Source organism: Uloborus diversus, chromosome 5, assembly GCF_026930045.1.
Source record: "Uloborus diversus isolate 005 chromosome 5, Udiv.v.3.1, whole genome shotgun sequence".
In the NCBI taxonomy this organism is placed as follows: domain Eukaryota; kingdom Metazoa; phylum Arthropoda; class Arachnida; order Araneae; family Uloboridae; genus Uloborus; species Uloborus diversus.
Genome location: NC_072735.1, coordinates 146,091,832 through 146,112,804, shown reverse-complemented (window position 1 = coordinate 146,112,804; position 20,973 = coordinate 146,091,832). Strand labels below are relative to the sequence as shown.

General features: G+C 32.5%; 1 non-coding gene across 1 annotated transcript; it reads left to right on the top strand.

Annotated features, from left to right (window-relative positions):
* Window positions 1-20,011: 20,011 nt before the first annotated feature.
* On the top strand, window positions 20,012-20,084 carry Trnat-ugu (transfer RNA threonine (anticodon UGU)). The gene has a single exon. It is a non-coding gene; the product is annotated as a tRNA-Thr (tRNA).
* Window positions 20,085-20,973: the final 889 nt, after the last annotated feature.

Here is a 20,973-nt window from a genome sequence, read left to right as displayed (position 1 = left end):
TAGTGTTAAGTTGAAACCTTTTAGCACTTGTTAAAGGGCAATTTCTTTAGTAAGTGATTGATTCAAGAATAAAATCAAAGCATATGCAAATAGCTTATAAAATGATCATAAAATTGATCCTGTAAGAATTGTAGGGGTCTAACACTCATACGTATCCTTTCGCTAAAACTACCACCCAAGTATTTTTTAGCTTCTGCATCATCTGCTCCAGTTCAACGATTGTTTAGCACTGCTGGAAATTTTTTCACTTCTCAAAGAATGAGAAAAAAAGAAAAAAAATAGACATTTTTAAAGTATTAACTACACTTAAATGCATTTAATTCCTTTTTTTTTTAATTTTCAATTGTTTAGTTCCGTATCTTTTATTTACACTTACTGTGCATTTTATTAAACTGCAGTTTTTCTGCATAAAGACCCCATACGAGGTTCTTTTTTTTAAATAGTTGCGTATTAAATTAACTGATAATATCTTACTACTCTTATATATGCGAAAGTTTGTCTGTATGGATGTATGGATGTTTGTTACTCTTTCACGCAAAAACTACTGAAGGGATTTTGATGAAACTTTACAATAATATAGCTTATGCATCAGAATAACACATAGGGTAGTTTTCGTCCCGTTATGGGGGGCAAACCCCCCTTAGGGGAGCAATAAAATACAATTTTCGTATAAAATTTTTTAATATAGGGATGAAAAAATACTTGCACATATTTACATTATATGTCCATCGAAAGCTCTGATTTTTCTGCTGAAGATGGCACTTAGTCGAAATTTCTAAGTAGAATAAAAAACGAGTTATGAGCTTTTTAGTTCCATGTTCGAAGGCTTTCCTAAACTCAATACAGTATTTAGTGTATCATCTCAACTCCCTGTCGATAGCGACTATTGTTGTATTGTTGACTATCTTTGCTTTTCGTGACTGTTCAAGGCTTTTCTCAAGTCAAATCTTGAAGTAAGATTTTTGCACAAGATTGGCAAATAATACATGATTTGGCTGATCATTTTCCATTTAAACGGAACTTTAATGTAATTAATGATTTTTATTATTATTTATGCTGATTGAACACTTACTCATTATCCAATCAACCAGCAGATCGCCAAAATTTTTGCGGAAATATTTCCGTAGCTGATGCATTTGGCAGTTTTTTTCAATGTCGCTGTTTTTGAAGCCGAAGACTACGTCATAATGTTTCTCAGTTTTCACCATGTAAACAAAATATCGCCAATCAAAGAATCTTTAAAAAACTTTTTTTACTGTGTTAAATAATCCAGCAACTAAATTAGGCAAATCCATAAACAGCACAAAAACTTCCATTAATTTTTCCTTTTTGCACAATTTCAAACAATCGCCAAATTTTACTACCTTTTTTGGAAACATTTCGGATGAAAACTGTTTAGCGCCATTTTATGGTGACCAAAAGTATCTCAGAATCTGGCGACGATATCTCTGTAACGAAAATTAATATCATATCGTTTTACAAAGGAAGGAAAGAAGGGGGGAGCATCATCGAAGGTATCCAAAAACGATTCTCGACAATTCGGTAAAATCGCACCAAGAGCCCACAATGATTGAAATTTCCCAAAATAACTAAAGCAAGTATTATAAGGGGATTACGAGCAACGTCAATAGCAATACAGAGAAGGTTTTAGACTCCATGTTAAAAAAAAAGAGTATCAACAGATTAATCTTTTTAAACATGAGAAGAATAATTTCATGTTTTGGAAATTTGTATATGCTTAAATATAGTGCTTTCGTTTCTAAATCAATACTATTTTGTTCTTTATACTTATTGCTATTTTACTTTTTGGGGTAAGGAAGAAACTCTACTTTTAATCATGTCAAAAAGATGTGTTTTAAATTCTTCACTTACAGAAAAAAAAAGCAAGTAACGATTTTTTCTCATAATTATTACTGACCCAGGCAACGCCGGGTATTTTTGCTAGTACTAAATAATTTAGAATACAATGCTGAAATATACGACATAATTTTCAGAAATTATAAACTCTTAAATATTGAGCAGTTTAGCAGTAAGTTATTGCCCTTAAGCCAAGGCTAAGGCAGAACTGCTGCAGTGGCAAAACAATAATAAACAGCTGAATCAAAAACAATATGTACTGTGTATACATTTGAATAAGAGTGTGCCTATACCTGTACACATTGTACACAACCATTGTAGCGTTGTGTAATGTACGCAATTTGAATTTTCTAGATGCCTTTTATCTTTCATATATTGCTCTTTTCCTGCAACAGCGCAATAATTCAAAATAAATGATCTTTAAGTTAATACTGCACGGTAGTTGCAATTATCTCTTTAGTATTGAATCAAAAATCATAATTTTCAACTATCAGGTTGTTGTTGCAAATGAGTGGATATGTATACATAATAATATAGGGCTGTAATCGTAATCGAAATCATAATCGACATGTTATAATTGTAATCGATTACATTTTCTACATAAACGGATAGTTGCTGTAATCGTAATTACGTTTTGTCAGAGGATTATAATTGTAATCGTAATTGTAATCCCTCTTTTTTTGTGCCCGTAATCATAATCATAATCGATTACATTCCCTCGTAATTGACTCCAAGCCTGATTACAAGTCAACAAAAAAGAGTATGATCCAGCTTTCAGAATTTCTGATATATTAATGCTTTATGTATGCATATTGATATTCTACAATTATTTTTTAATACGCATTATTTTACTAATTTTATTTAATTAGTTTTTTTAGAACTCTAGTGTATAATTTTATATTTATATTCGTTTTCATAAAAGCTCAAGCTTCTCATTTTTTATATTTATTTAGTACATATTATTTCTTGTATCATTGTTCTTTGTTGAGTAAATTATAAAAAGCAATATATCCGCAAAACAATACCCGCAATATTCTTTTGTGCAAATTGAAAACACAAATTAATAGAAATAAATTAAAATTATATTTGAATTGAATCTACTCTGGGCCTGGTTCCCTAGTTCCTCTCAAATTTAAAGCAGTATATAACAAAATTAAAGCCATAGTTGAATACTTTGCAATTAGAATAAGTTTGTAAACTGAAGAATGAATAGTTCGTCATAAGGATAATAAAGCTATTTTTTTCTCCTTAGCATACTGCCGTTTTATTCAATGAGCTAACTTAGGCAAGTGCTTTCATTTTCTATTTCGCTTTTTAACGCTCACGTTGGTAATAATTAAGTAGTTTTAAACAAACTGAATAATGAAATTTCAGGTTTTATTGATTCCCTAAACGGTTAAATAATTTTAAAAAAGAACTTATCTTTGAAAAAAAAGCTTTTCGTATTTTATTCAAAATTTTTGCATGGCTGCTAAAAAAGGAATTTTAATTAAAAACCAACAAAGATAAGACCATAAACATATTTAGGTTTTTCAAGCCCTTGTTCTGTTGCATCTTTTGCCACTTTTTTCAGTGTTTTATTTCAAATAGTTCGCAAGTTATGAGTGTTTTAGCAAACGGCTCCCCCCACTGCTTTCCCCCTCCCCCGGGATTGTCGACCATCCAGGGGGGCGAAGACATGTGGTTTCATATTTACTATAGTGCCTGTGACATTAATCAGAAATAATTTTGCGTCAGATCTTCCATGCATGCTCAAAATACCGCTTCAGATCCTGAGCTATAATGCAAATCGTGTTCGAGCTTACTACTGTCATTTTGTTTTTCAACGCGTTAACAGTACTTAAATGATTTTAACAAACTGAATAATGATATTTTGCACATTATTTGAAAAAAAAAATCAAACAATTTTGATTTGGAATTTATTTCGGACAAAAAAAGTTTGTTTTGCGCATTTTATTCAAAAATTTTGCGTGTTTGCGAAAAACAGAATTTTACTCAGTAACCAACAAAGATAGGTCCATAATTATATTTAGCTTTTATGAAGCCCTTGTTTTGTTGCGTCGATTGCCACTTTTTTCAGTGTTTTATCTCAAATAGTTCGCGAGTTATGAGTGTTTTAGCAAACGGCTCCCCCACTGCTTTCCCCCCTCCCCCGGGGTTGTCGACCAGCCAGAGGGGCGACGACATGTGGTTTCATAATTACCATCGTGCCTGTAACAATAATCAGAAATAATATTGCGTCAGCCTTTCCATGCATGCTCAACCCCCTTCAGATCCTGGACTAGTAGGTACTCAGATCGGAACCTGAACTTTACAGCAAACATTCAACCATAGTAAAATTAAAAAAGTGTTACTCCCGCTTTCGGACCACTCTGTGTATTATACAGTGAAGCACAGTTTATAAGTTTCTCTTGTATACGTTTTTATCATTTATACATTTTTAAAATTAGTCACTGCTGAGTTCAGTACATAATAACGAATACCTATTATACTTTTTTCATTTAATAGGCTTGTTTCATGCAGTACTTTCAAAAACGTTTAAATCGTGCTTACTTCAAGTTTTCTTATATACGACTAATGAAATTATATGCGAAACACAAATATTTTCATTTTTGAATTTTCTTGGTCATTTCAATTAGGGTCTAGATCCATGAACGCTCCCCCTGGTTGTACTGCTGTTTTTTGAAGTGTTTCCTTCAAATAGTGTTATAATCGAATGTTTGTTGTCAAAGGCGCGTTTCATGTTATTCTTTTGAATGATTTGGTTCTGGTATGAATGTTTTTGACTGGAATGTGTTTTAATCATAATGGCAGGTTTATAGGAGTCATGGTTGCAGGTCCTTGAAGTGGGGGAGGGGCAGTGGTGGATCCACAGAGGGAGCAATTGGGGTGATCCCCCCCCCCCCCCCCGAATTCACAAACCTAAATTTACCTTTGCAAATTTAAATTTGTTAATTCGAAAAATTTCCGGAAAAGGTCTCCAAACCTCCCCCCCCCCAAACTCATCACAAAAAATCGCCAACTGTATTTTTACGACTTTAGTTCCAAAATTTTTTTCAGGGGAGAGTCCTCAACCCCCTCTCTCCAATGTCATCAAAGATCGCCAAAATTTTTGAATTTTTCGATCTTCAATTTCGAAAAACTACCCGAAAACGTTTTCGAAAATGTCGTTCATTCAAACTTTACGGGGTTCTTGAATCAGAAAGGAATGGGCCCTTACTGTTGATCCTTCTATTCTGCTTTTGAATTTATGCTTTGTCTTATGTGTGTACGGTTATAAAACTATTTCAACGGTGTAGTTATTTAGTAGTACTTAATACATTCTAAACTACTGGGCTTATACATTTTTTCTTTTTAGTTTTTTTGGTTTTTACGCAGTCGGGTTTTTTGTTTTTATTTAATAATTTTTTATTTAATCTGGAGTTTTTTTATATAAATGATGCATAATCATACCTACCATTTTTTATTTTGTTCCATATACTTAGTTGAATTTTCTTTCACCCAGACAATCCTTGCTTTAAAGTTTGATCCAGTTTGCACAATTGGATGAAAAATAACTTCTGGATCAAGAAGTGTTTCATCGGAATTTATTTAGAGGTATGTATTAATATTTTATTTTGAGAAATGTTTTTCTAAACTCTATTGAGCGACGATCAGTTTCTTTGCTCTTAAACTAACAATTTTAATTTTTCTACTTGTTACTTGTATTCAGTGCTTTTATTTCTGGTCGCTGTTGTATTTAAATGTTATCGATATGAAATAATAAAATTTTATAATAAATTTAAAAGAATATAAAATGTTCAGTATAATTGTGCCACAGAGTGATGTCCGATGAACTGGACACGAAAACAGAACTCTTCATTTTGTAATCTTAGGTAGTCTATTTGTATTGTATAGGTATGAGAACACGTCCTATTTGTATTGTATTGTATAGGCAGGGCGCCTATATGCAAAGTTGCAGGGGGGGGGGCTCAAATATTTTCCCTGTGGTTTAGCTATATGTTTTCCCCATGGAAACTGATTTCAGGACAGATTAGAGTCATTAAAATTTGACATTTTTAATAACTTATTCATTAATGGCTGGAGAAGAAATGTTTTTACATTTTTGCAAGGAAAAAAGTACTAAAAGCAAGGAAATTCTAATTTGAAGGGGGGGGGGCTCTAGCCCCCCTTCACCCCTATATGGACCCCCTTGCCTTATACGTATAATCGGATTGGCAACATGTGCTACAACCAAGGATACTTGGGCAGCTTTCAACAGTTAAAATCTCAACCCTGGCTGTCCCACTGCATACCCATCCATGCTCGTCATTGGAGGGGGGGGGGGGATTTCCCCCCTCCCTTTCTTCCAAGAAAAAAAGATGAGCATGACTAGGTTATGCACGGGCGCTGCCAGTTAGGAGGTTTTAGGGGCTCAATTCTTCCCAGAATCCTTGGTTTTAACCCCATTGCCGATCCTAATGCCTAACGCATTCACAGTAGTTAAAATGCCGGGCCTGATCCTACTTACAACAAAAGAAGTGCATTAGCCATCTTTTGTGGTACAACTTATAAATGATGAAAAGGTTGATATCAGGGGGTTAGATACTGCTATTTTAGGGCTGGTCATGCTGAAGAATATTTTTAAGGTGCATAAAAAATTCTGAAAATACTTGGGTGTCAATTAAAGCAATAACTTATCCAGAAATAAAGCACCTTGTGGGACATAAACAATACTAATTAATTTTAAAAGCAATGAAAGGAAGTTGTATTCCAGATTTTTACTTTAAAAAATATTAAGTGAATTTTAAAAAAAAAAGTACTCCAATTGTTTGCAGGTTATTCATTAAGTATATTTGAACACAAAGTGATTGGATAATAATGTCGGCAGAGAATTATGACCCTCACCTTGTATCCATCGTTGCATGTAAGATGCACAGATTTCCATATTTATTTTGAAAATACAGTCAAACCTTATTAAAACTAACTCCAAGGGACCTTTATAATCTATTGGCCTTCACCTTAGTTTATCTTTTCCAAACATCAATCATTAACAATCAAAAGGACAGGGATCACAAATGTAGTTTATCTTAGCAGAAATTCATTTTAAGCGAGTTCAAAATAGTATGATATGTTTGATATTTTGTTTTCCAATTGCGATGTTTGCAATCTAAGAATTATATTAATCATATCAGTAACACTCATTTACTATTGAAAAGAACCAAAAGTAGACTGCTAATAAAATTTACTGTAAGGGTGTCTTTTTTAGGAATGTCCTTCTTTGAGGCACCGTCTTTTAGGGGATGAGCCTCCACTATTGTGGAACAGATACCTTTGTGTTTTTTAAATGATTGTTTCTTTAGTGTTTTAATTAAATAGTGTTATAAAAGAATGTTTGTTGTCGAGAGTTTGGTTATTGATTTCTTTTGGATGATTTGATAGTTCAATTATGTTTTTGAGCAAATATTTTATTAGAATTCTAGTCAAATATTTGACTGAAGACTGAATATTTGGCTAAAAAATGTAATTTTTGTATTTTTATTTTATGGCAATTTAGAATTGAGGATGCTTATCTATTTTCTGTAGATTAATTATTTTGTTTTAAGCATTACATAATATTTTGAATGGTAAAACTTCCGAAATCAAAATGCTGCAAAATTTAATTTCTGAGTGTTTTCTTTGCACGTTATAAATTGCCTTTTTTAAACATTTGTGAGACGAGAAACGTTTCACAAATTGATTTTTTATGCTTAGTGTTTCATACCTAAGAAGTCCAGTGGCACTTTGTGCCTCCTCATTGCAGATTTGAGTTTAATTCCCCGTTGGGCACAGTTGATTCGACCTTTCATCCCATAAGTGGGTCAATAAAATGAGTACCAAGCATGCTTGGAAACTAAACACTGGAGGTTCCACGTTCGGCTGACCACCTTACTAGAACACCTGCCTTTGCACCCCACAGCCCTCTGTCATGAAGATTGATATGGGCACGATGGGATTGCCTCTAATTTTGCGCCACTGAGTTTAGTTTCATACTTATAACTTATAAGCGGTAAAAAAAAATGTTTATGTGGCGTAAGATATAAAAGAAAGTGAAAAGCTACGAAACTTAAATGTAACATCTGAATGTTTTCTCTTGCACTAAAATCACCTTAAATGAGTCATTCTTCAAAAAGTAACTTTTCTGTCACATGCCTTTTACAGTAAAAAATTTTAGGAACAATTCATTTAACAATGATTTTTAATTTCATCAAAAATATATAGATTTAAACCTGCCACCAATTTTTGAATAATAAGTTTTATTTTAGTTTATTTTTGGTTCACAACGTGTGAATTTCATTTCCGTGGCATGTCACACACCTTGTGTGGCTGTTTATGTTGCTTAATAACTTAATTAAAAGTATATACTTATTTATTAATTATTCCTTTCACAAGTGCCTCAAATGATAATTGTTTAAGTATATTTAACTTTTTAATATTGTGGTTTAGTTCATTTTAGTAGTATTTTACATGTATTTGAAACTACTAATTAAACCATACTTTAATTAAGAGAACTTAATATTATATTCCCACTAATCATTAAAATAGCTGATTGATTGCACAATTAACAAAACTACTACTTTGATATTAAATTGGCCTCAATTTTTAAATACTAAAAGTTTTTTTTTCTTTTTTTAAAAAAAATTTCTACGAACAAGGGATTATTTTATTTTTTATTTATGCGTAAAATAATTAAAACTTAGCTGGGCCATTGTTTATGGTTACTTCTAGTAGGTAACACTTTCATGTAAGAACGGGAAAAAAGGAAACAAAAGGTTTCGAGATTGAAAAATATTTGCATTCAAAAGTTACGTTTTCTGAAGAATTACCCAAATGTGATAATATTAGTAAATAACAGGTTGGAAGTTTGTACTAGAGTACTATACATTCATTGTATAAAAAATTGTTTGCCTACTAATTGTCAACTATTTATGTTATTTACTATTCAATTGCTGACTAAATTTTAAGGTATTCAGCCAAACCAAGTATTCGGTTTTGTGTGCCAAATAGCCATCAGTATACCAAAAATCAACTGCATACTCAATGTATCCCTAATTTAAATGATGAGCTTTTTCAAAGTTGGTGGGTATGCATGTTAAAACCCAGTGTGCATGTGTGGTTGAAAACATTGTCCCACTATTGATTGCAGTAATTTAGTGTAGTTGAGTAGCACTATTACGTATTGAGTAGCACAATGATTACTGAGTACTCGACCCAAGTTCTTGCTACTGGGTCAAGTACCGAATATAGATCTTTTAACGATCAACTGACATACACAAGGGAAAATTTTCACTTATTGGAACATCTATATGGATCTTGAGCATGAAATAAGTTTTCCCAAAAAGGAAATCCAAAAAGATTTAAAGTTTAAAATTTAAAACTAGTTTTTTCTGAATGTATGGAGGAAAAAATTGAAATTGATTTAAAAAACTTAATTTTTCCATGACAGTTCTTTCAAGCATTAAAATTTGGTTAGTCATACATTGGTTAGCTTCTTTGTACTTAAAAAATTTTTGACCAATAAATTTGCTGTCTCTTATTTTGGGGTAAAGGAGTTGAAGATTCCCGGAGTTTCTTTTTCCTTCCAACAATGCAACATGTTTTCTGTCTTTACTTTTCTTTTCGAACTTGGAAAAAAAAAATACAAATATTAAACCAGTACAAATGCATCCTTTAGGACTGGACTTGGACTCCGATATTATTCCCATAGCGAACAAAAGTGGTTTTATTCAAATATGTTTTATGTTTTTATTTATAAAATTTGTTTAAAAGTTTTATTTATGTATGGGAAAATGAATGAAAATTTATCTAATAAAATAGTTTATTTTTATTTATCCCTTGTGGCCCTCCTTAGCCCCTCTATTAGAAAATCTGCTACCATGCTTATGTATGGGGTCCAAAAGCTTAGATGCTTATGCTCTGAAAAAAGGTGTTTTCAATATCTGTTTATCATACTGTAGATGCCCATCAGGAAATAGCCCAGTATTGGCACTAAAAATGCCAAAATGTTTTTTCCCTGAAATTTCCCCTTATACTTGTACTACAGTTGCAGGTTTCCCCCGAGATCTTTGCAAGACTCCAAAGTGCTTTATGTTTAATTATATCTCTTAATGATCATCATTATTGTTTATGTTTTCAATTGATTTTCTTTCTTTTTTTGAAATTGATGTTCACTAAATATTCATAACCTCATTTTGTTTTCTTTTCAAAACAGACCACATATTTTGAATTGATGTCGGAAAAATGCTTTTCTTTGTCATTCGTTTGATTTGATGAAACAAATTTTTCGATATTTACATGTTTACCAGCTTTTATGCATTAAGCTTAAGATTTATACATTTTAGCAGTTACGATGTCTTTTGATCTAGCCTTAATTTTTTGTTTAATTTTATTATAGCTTATATTTCTATGTATGCATGTGCTTTTTCCTAGGATTCCTGGAAATTATGTAAAAATCCTTTGAACATCATATTAGGGAGGAAAACCTTATGAAACCAGGGAAAGGGGTGAAAAAAAATAGGGTGCTTTAAAATGCTTTATTTTGATTTTCACTATTTAGTAGAGACGTACCGGTAACTACTCCGTACTCGGCCTACTCGGCCAATTTGCCGAGTACTCGGTACTCGGCCAAATTCTGATCAGATACTTGGCCAATACCGAGTAGTTGCAAAAAATTGAATATTGTCCAAGACAGATACTAAAATTTATAAAAAAAGAGCAAGCATTATATTCTGCAATCATTTACAATTAAAATTTATAAGTCAAATTTAAATTTTGAGAATAATGAAGTTTGTAATGCTTCAATGGAATAAATCTTTATTTTAATGTCCCCAAAGTTAATAAAACTTATTTATTAAAAATTACGCAAGAAATGTAAGTATAGAAAATATGGAATTTTTATATTAAAAATGGATTTTTGCTACAAACAAAAATTAGTTATAAAAAATGTAAAAATACCTTTGCTTAAAAAATAAAACAACCTTATAAGTACAGTGCAGGAACTCTGCAGACACGTGTTTTGGCATTACAAGGAATTCCTTTTTCAATGCACAAAATGGGGGCTCGTAGATTTAAAGGCATCCGACAAAAGTCGTATTTTTTTGTTGAATGTCTTTACATTCAACAAAGCTCACATGTTATGCACTGAAAAAGACGTTCCTTGTAACGGGGGGGGGGGGGGCAGAAACACGCGGTCTGGAGTGTTCCTGCACATTTCTTTTATCTGCTTTTAAAAATTATTTATGTTTGGCAGATTAGAACTATAATTGATTGGTATACAGTGAAACCCTTCCTAACGGACACCCCTCAAAGGCGGACACCCCTCTTATGCGGACAATTTTTAATTCCCCAGTTCCAATGCAAATAACATTATTAAACCCCTGTCCTGCGGACACCTCTATATTGCAGAAAAAAAATTTGTCCTGTTAGTGTCCGCATTAGAGGGATTTTACTGTAATTTGTTTTAATTCCAACTTGATTAATCATACCTTTTATTTATTTATTTTTAATTTAAAAAATTATTTTTTTGTAAAATTTTTGACACAAACAAAATTGTATATATATATAATGCGTAATTAAATTTCAGCAGGAATTTAGTTTTAAAAACTATTATATGGACAAGGAGGTTTATACTACTATTCCAATAAGTTCAAAATTCATCACATGTGTGTCAGTAGTTCTTCTTAAAACATAATTGGTACTTGAAACTCTGCCGAGTACTCGGTAACTCGGTACTCGGCCGAGTAATAAAAGGCCGAGTACTCGGTACTCGGCTACTCGGCCAAAGTGCTACTCGGTACGTCTCTACTATTTAGTGAGAATGCTGCTCTGCTTTAAATGTGTGAAAAATAAATCATTCTTAATTTTCGTTATGGTGATTTCTTTTTAGGGCAATATTTTGGATAAGTTACTGAACTAAAGGATCCAAAAGGAATAAAGATTTGGAAAAAGTGATTCAACCAAGTTTTGAAAAATTTGACCATAATTTCTCTTCTGAAAAAGTTTATTTGTAATTATGTTGTTATTTAACTTGTAATTAGTGTAAAATAAACCTTTTTGATGTTTTAAACTCTTTGTTTTCATTGTTGACACTTCTGGATATTGTCTCTTCTTATTTCTTATGTAGACATGCTCACATATTTTTTTGGTAATAATTTTTGAGCTAAAATTCTTTCTCTCGATAAAATTGTTTTCGAGATGCTTACCTTTAATGGATACTTATGGTGTTTAAAAATTAATTTATCCACAAGTTTATGCTAGCTAGTAAAAAATGCAGTCTATTTTTGAAGTCGACTGCACAAGTTTTTAATTTATGTATAATTTAATTAATTTATAACTTTTTAAACATGAAGTATAAATATGTTTTTTAATAATTTATATAACTTTTTTGAATGTTCTATGTTCTTTGAATGAACGAGGTTAGCAAACAAGTAAAGGCAGTGGACGAACCATTAAAAAAACACTAGTTGCCAATATTGGTAACATGTGTTTTAGCGATGAAACAAATTATTGTGTATGTAAGCATTTTACATAAAATATTAAGTGTTGTATTTTACTATAAACCATACAGTAAAAAAGCTTTACTGAATTTGTTTTTTGTTTTTTTTTCAGTTAAGTTTCCCTTATTTCACGGGATTTTTTCTATATTTCTTTTTATACTTCTCTCTCTTAAACATGCATTCTCATTTTTAGAGATCATTTAATAGAATATTTATAATTCTGGCAACTGGGGTCCTCAAACTGCATTACTAACAGTGTTAGCCTATTTTACGCATTAATTGAATTGTAAAAATGACTTGCATTTTATTGTGTTCTTAAAACTTTTATTTATAACTTGGTTCTTATATGACAATAAAGTTTTAAAGCACCTAATAATTTGTGAGCAGTGACGATAAAGAATGACATTTTTTTATGAACATCATGTTAATTTACAGGAGGCAGTGACCATAGAAAAGTTTTATGAGCATAACACCAATTTACGGGCAGTGATCCTAGAAAACGAATTATAGCTTTTACGGAAGTAATATCAATTTACGGGCAATAGGCGTAGAGAATAAATTCTAGCTTTTACGGGAGCAATATCAATTTACGGGCAATAGGACTAGAAAGTAAATTTTAGCTTTTACGGGAACAATATCAATTTACGGTCAATGGGCGTAGAAAACAAATTCTAGCTTTTACGGGCACATAGTCAATGTACGGGCAGTGGCCGTAGAAAAAGGAATATAATTTTCACGGGCACATTGTCAATTTACGGTCACTCCCCTTTTATTTTACGGGGAGGAAATTACGGGCAAACCTATTATTTTTACGGTCATGAAAGATTACGGGCAGAATATTATTTTTACGGGCAGTGACCGGACCATTTTCTGCCGGTCACTGACCGTATTCTAACGGTGAAATTTCTTAGAGTGTACCTGCCTTATGTAGAACAAGTTCCCATCAGGAGGGAGATTGCTATCGCACTTTTCTCAGTTATATGTATCATTCAAAGAAGAATGCGCTATTCATTAGATTTAAAACTCTTGTATAAGACAAATAGGTGGGTTGGTTAAACCAAAAGCTATTTCAGAAAATAAGACAGACTTATGCATCAACAAAATTATATCATTTATCATTGTACTAGCTGCGTTACCCGGAGGCGTAAAAAATAAATTTAAAAAAAAAAATCATGATTTCCCTTCCAAACAATGACTACAGATATTAAAATACTTTTAAGAAATTAAGTCTAGAAAGATGGATTTAAAATGCGTAACCATGGAAACACAAAATAAAATAAGTTTAAGGAATTAAAATGCGAAAGAAAATGGTTCACAATTTTAATGGAATCGAGATTTCTTAAACTTGATTTAAAAAGGCTTGTAACTTTTCTTCCTTTCGAGATAAAAGCTTATTTTTTCGACCATAGGTCGGGTTAGATCTGGAGTAAAAAATATCGCTTTTTCCAATGGCGTCAGAAAGAAAGCTGTGGGACAATTCCTTCACTTTTTATTGATTTATTTAATAAAGGAAAGAAGTGCCTAAATTTCAGCTAAGCCTAAAAAAAATCGAGCTAAAAACGCAAATAACTCCCGCCATAATAAAGTTACAGCATTGAAACAAATTGCGTAGAACGCGGAAAATTCTACTCTTTCCAACGATACACTGTTAAAAAAAACCTGAAAGTTCAGGTAGTTTTCTGACTGATTTTAACAGAATATTTCCGTAATGCTTCAAAACGTATTTTTTCCTTCCAAAAACAGAAATATCACGAAAAGAAGTAACGAAAACAGAATTTTTCCATTTCTAGGGTTGCCGCTGTGCTGTACTTTGTTAGTATCCTGATTAGCCTTCAAGTTATGATAAACATCGCTTTTTGATAGTGCTTATTAAATCGCACTGTTACATTTTTTAATTAAAAGCTTATTTAGAATAACAACTCAGATGTCGAAGACAAAATAGATAGCTTGCTATTTCATGTCTGGAAAGCAATATACTCGTATGTCGAAATTGTTTTTACGCCTTTGGACTTTGTAAGTTTGGAAAAATGTTTGCGCCATTTTCAGACAGGCAGCTGTGTTTTGATCGCCCTGGTGATTTGATGTGAGTTTTACTGAGTCAGTATTAGAATATTATTGCGGTGTATTATTTTGCTCAATACTTCGAACAATTCTGTTCGTTAGTCATATTGTGTGTTCTAGCGGTGAGAATAGCTTTAGAATCTCGTGTTATCCATTTAAAATAAAGGCTATTGGATTACTTGTGTACAGACGCAATGGAGACACTTAAACTTAGCACCGCTGGTCACATGTAAGTATTGTAGAATATCTTTGTACATGTTAATATACAAATGTATTTTTCTTGTTAATATGCATTTGATAGAATTCCGATGGTAGCTGATTTGGAATTTATAGAACTATTATAAAGTTACTGTTTTTGCTCTAACGCGTTGTATTCTTGAAAGTCATTAAAACGTTAAATGCCAACATTTCGTATCAACCGGAGATTATCGTGGTGTGCGAGCAAGACAGAAAAAAGTCACTCAGTTTTTTTTTTGACAGATTGAAAGTAAACATTTTGAATCTCTAAATAAAAGTATGTCTTGCTGTTATATTTTTTGCGAAAAGGCATAGCAGATTGTTAATCTTTGAAAATACAATTACAATTTTGACAAGAATAAGTTTTCTTGACTACTTAGAAATCTGGAAACATTCATTACTCCTTTCGGGATTTCATTTATAATAAAAAATATAAATTATTTAATTTATTTCCTTAGGATCTCATCCAATAACTTATTTGAGATTATTGCAAGTTTCTTGTTAAAACATTTCGGGTAAAACGAACTGATTGATATGTTTAGCCTAAGTATAATGCTTATGCACTAAAAATCTATGTTGCTATTCCAATGAGTGAAAAATGCGGAAATCCGGGGGGGGGGGGTATACATCATCTGAGCAAAAAATTCTTCACGTGTATGTCAATGATTCTGTTTTTAAACACAGTAAATTGGTATGCGGTACCCTACATCAGGTATATTATTCCAAGATAAAGTCAACCGGTTTTTAATGGTATTTTATTTGACTCATTCTGCAAAAAAAAAAAAAAAAAAAAAAAAATTCTATTTTTCATGTATGCTTTTCCGTGCCATGCCAGAATATGTACGAGAAGAAGTCGAAGGAAATATCGAGCAGTATCAGCATCAAAAATTGGTGTTATATTTAAATCCACTAATTTCCTTGTTGGTACTTTTCGATTATTTTCATTCATCTGAAGGTTCGAATTTCGAGATGCTTGAAAGGTAAGTTATCAAGCAAAAATTTCACTAAAAATATATTTTAGTAATAAATACAAATTAAAAAAAAATAATAGCTTTTGAATAGTTAAACTATTTTTCTATTATATATCATTTTAAACATAGGATAGAAAAACGAAAATGAAATTTTAGTAAAATATGTGAAAATGAGAAACGATGAAATAGCGCAACGAAAAATCAAGAACCGAAAGTTCTGTAAAGACACAGAAAGTTTTAAAACGGAAAAATAGATCAACGGAAAGAAGAGAAATGGAATTTTCGTTAAATCACGGAAAATTTATAAATGGAAGAACAGAACTAAACGGAGAAATGAGAAATGGAACTTCTGTTAAGTCACGGAAAATAATTTAACGGAAACGCAATATTTACGGCAACTTTGCTGCCGGTACTTTATCCGTTATTTTCAGGAAATATTTTTAACAGTGTATGTAATATTAATATATGCAAGTATTTTTTCCCTCCCATATTCGTGAATTCACATGAAAATTGGGCCTAAGTTGGAATTAAAAAATAACTATTCATCGAATTTTTTTCGAACTGGCCTGTAAACCTTCTCAGAGCTTAAAGGAACAATCTGAAAATTTCATCGCAATCGGTCGGGTAGTTCTTGAGTTTTGCGAGTTCAAACACACAGACGCTTTTTGGGAACTTCATTTTATACTATGTAGAGATATAGGTTGAAGGAAGAGTTTCGTTTCAAGAAATTAGTCTTACAAGACAAGTTTAATCTATACTTTCTGTATTTATAACTGCACACTCATATTTTAATCGTGTTGTTGGATCTATTGTCCTAAGATAGAAGAAAACAGGATCAAGTCATCCTGTAAACTAAAACTATTAAAACTACTTAAAACTTGAAATATATTTAATATCAAAATGACAAAACAATTTGATCTGAATTTCTTCTTGGAACCCTAGCAATATTTTTTTTTCTCTTCTAGATGATGATTGATTCTTGGTCCTAATTTTACTCGAATCCCCCCAAGCAGTGCGAAATTTTAAGAAGCAAACTTTCAAGTTAATATGTACCAAAAGAAATCTATTTAGACTTTCCTCCAACCCCAAAAACTTACATCCGTCATTAGTCGCACTAAAAGGAGAAATTCTGTTGGAAGGTTGAGTGAAACATTCCAACTCATCCGGGAACGCAGGTGAGTATATCCCGGGTACGCACATATCCAGCGGTATAACATACTGTCTAAAGATAATACTAAATATTTTTCACAACGAAATAACAAGAAACTTTAATTCGAATTTCTGCTTGGAACCATGCCAGCATTTGGAGGGAATGATTGATTTTCGCACCTCATTTTCCTTGAAATCTTTCAAGTAGCGAGGAAAAGTATTCATTCGGAAACGTCTTCAAGTAGTGCGGTTAAATAGTAAAGGATTTATGTGTATTAGAAGGATACCTAATTTTACTTCCTCCATCCCAAAAGCCGCGTATCTCCGTCAAGGTCGTGAGCAGACTTTTGTTTTGGGAAAGGTTTTACTAACTCGTGAAATTTATATGATCCATAAAATTCTATTTCATTACAGTATTCTATTGTTTTTTGTTATAATAGGTTATTTTTATAAGAGAATGCTACTTTAATGGCATTAATATGATCAAATGTAAAAGATGACATAGCCATTAAATGAAGAAAAAAATTGATGTATACATTGCAGAACTTCACCCCTGTTAAGTATTTGATGCATTTTTAACAAATAAGAAAAATAGATGCGTTTACTCATGTACACTCTTAAGAAGTACCACTTCTAAAATTCATATTTTTTGACAATGATAAAAGTATATTCAATACTGAATTTAGTCACTTCAAATTCAAAGAATTGCGATGTTCTTGTTTGCACCACGTATTTAAAATCTGAATAAAATGGAGGTTAAGAAATGATGTTCACAATAACTACAACAAAAATAAGTGCTCCAGATAAAGCGCTAAGCTTGTACAATTCGTCAATAATAATAATTTCATTTTTTGAAAGAAATGGAAAAAAGAGAGAGAAGGAAAAAGTTTAAAAGCAAAAATAAAGACATAATAAAAAGCATATTTTGGAGTAGTTTCGAAAATTTGTGGAGAGGGCTTGAACCCTAAAAATCCACCCCTTACATACGGCCATGACCACCGTCACAAGTCGTGTGAAAGAGAAATTCCGTTAGTTGAAACTGAAGAGTGAAACATTCCAGCGCATCTGAGCACGTTGCATACAGTCTCAGCCTCCCTGTAAACTAAAACTATTAAAACAATACTTGATATTAAAATGGCTAAAAAGAAGTTATTTGAACTTCTTGGAATTGTGGCAATCTCTTTTCAAGGAGAAAATTAACTCTTGGTCTTAATTTTACCCGAATTCTTCAGGTAAAGCTTAATTTCATAGTGTTCAAAGAAGTTAACTTTAGATTTGAATAGTGGTATCGAAAAAAAAACCCTATGTTTTCATTTCCTCCGACCCAAAAGTCGCGCACCACCGTCACTTGTCACACGAAGGAGAGATTCCGTCAGCTGAGAGTGAAGAGTGAAACATTCCAACGCACCCGAGCCCGTTGCAGATGGCCACCCCTTGCCAGCGCGCAGATGCCACCGCTGCTTCTCCCCGCTACAACGACCCGCGAGGGCGATCAATAATAAAGCTGCCCGCTGTTAAGAGCGGGGATTCTGCTAATGGAGTATACTCCTAACCGCATCCATTACGCAACTAAAGGGGTCGGTAGTTAGGTTCAGTGCATACAGCAGGACCGATTTATTAGGGAGGTGCGGAGTTCGCGGCACGACTATTCATGTGTGGGATCGGGGCCGGTGATAAAGGGGGGCACAAGGGGCAAATGCCCATGGGTCCGAAGGGATGCGTTTGATGGGGGGAAGTTAAAAGGTGGAAAAGGGTACTTTGTAAAGGGGTCCAAAATCTAGCAGTTGCATTAGGGGCTGGAGATCATTTTACTTGCTTTGCATGGTGTTACAAATAAAAATAAATAAATAAAAACGAAATAAGAGAGAGAGAGAGAGAGAGAGAGAGAGAGAAAGAAACGCGTTTCTCAATTTCTTGGGCCAGAGGTGGATCCAGAAATTTTTGTAAGGGGTTCAAGTTTCAGTGGCCAGTAAAGTGGAAGAAAAAGTTTAATGTGAGCCTTCTTTATAGAATTCTAGGGAATTACCTTGTATGCATTCTAATTAAAATTATCATCGTAAACAATGCAGGTAATAATTTATTAATTGTATAAGATGCTGTTCATACTTAAATTATAAAGTTGTTTAAGTAATGAAGTTACTAATTTTTCTGTTTAATGTGTGGAAAATATGTTCGTTTCAAATGAAAACAAGAAAGTAATAACATTGCTGCATTAAATAAAATTTATACAACAGCATTAAAATAAGTACAAATGCGCAAAACACTCTAGACACACGTTTCGGAGGTTGCAGTGTAGAAGGAACTCTTTTACGACTCCTTACGTACCCTTACGCGGACCCCGAGTGCAGACGAGGGATGTCATGAAGTGTTTACAGTAACAGTATGTACCTTAGGGTGGTTCAAAATAACTTTATTTCAGCTAGATTCCAGGACACCCCCCATTTTTTTAGACTTACCAATAGTGTTATGCTGTAAAAGTTTTAGCTTCTTACTCAAATTTTAAGAGGGTGCTCAATGACCCCTTAATTTAACATTAGCCGTAACATTGAAGATGCACAAACTTAGAAACATTTAATTTTCCCAGCTGTTTTTTTGTAAATAATTATTTTATTGCAATGTATATGCATATTACTTGTGTATATTATAATATGTACCATTGTTTTTTCAGTTTAATGTATTTTTTTAGTCCCCTCTCCCCATACTTATGAAGTTTGGGGGTGGGGGTTGAGCACCCTCTTTCAGTTAAAATAAGAAGCTAAAATTCTTCCAGTATATTACTCCGCAAGTCTAAAAATATTGAGGGGTGTCCTGTTATCTAGGAGAAACTTTTTTTTACATGTATTTTTGAACCATCCTAATATACCTATAATAATAGAGATAGGCCAGGGTGCCCTGAGAAAATTCTAATTCTTCAACAGGTGCAACGAGTCGGAAAAGTTTCGGAAATGCTCTAGACTGTTTCAAAAAGTACCACTTTGAATGCAATCATGCAACCGTGCATGCATTGTGTCGTTCCGGTGACTTCTGTCATTTTGTGTAATCTAATTCCATATCTGCTGCTCTCCCTCTCCCATATCAGCAGTGTCTACTTAATGATTTTTATCACGATTTATATCGGTAACATTTTATTTTTAGATCTTTTTACGTCTGTAGGCGTAACTTTATCACCGTCAAATAAAAGAGATTTGTATCATTTTTATAACCACTTCGCAGTGGAAACGTGCCATCATAGCTCAGTGGCTAGAGCACTGGTCTTGTAAACCAGGGGTCGTGAGTTCGATCCTCACTGGTGGCTGCGAGAGGGTTATTATTTTTTACGTAATTCCAGTAGTGAAATAATTTTTACTGAATTTAAATGCAAATAATTTTTTTTTTCAGCACATCAAATGATTACTTTCATTATTTTTGCAGTAGAAATCTCGATTATCCGAAACTATTTTAACCGAAGTCAGTTTACGGAATTCTTCTTTATTTATTAATTTTTAGGTAAGTAAACAACATCACTTCAGGGTCACCCGAGAAAGTCGTATTTTCACTGAAGAAACAAATATTTTACTAATTTCTATCACCTCTGTTGTTTTTCCTTTTTTCCCCCTCCAACTCGACAATAAACTTTTGGAACACTAAGCAATTCTTGTTTTTTTAAATGCCTTGAAATTCAAAACAAATGGAATGTGAAAGTGAAGTATTGCTTTGTTAACTGATTAGTTTCAAAAGTAATTAGCTACATTTTAAGCATAGGCGGATTTACGGGGGTGCCAGGGGGTGCGCCGCACTCCCAACAATTTTGGTTGGATTTTCAAAGAAAATTTAAATGAAATATATTTTACCAGGAGAAAATATATATTTCTCCTCAAGAATTTTGTAAAACAACTTATATTTTTCTACAGCTAAATGCAAGTTAATTTACTTGAAAGTAAAACGAAAAATACAATAATTTAAATATAATTAAAATATAAATAAATTAAATATAATAAATCTTTTGTAACCCGGTCACCGCCCATGACCAGTGCGAGAGAAATTGTGCTACACGAATTAAAAAGAAGTCTTTCTCCATTTAAAACAGAAAGATGATAAATAATTACATAAATCAAATAAAAACATTCCTTTAATTATTTTTCAGCGCTGTATTAAAAATAACTTTACACTCTGTAATTGGATATGTATTGGTATAACATTACAGT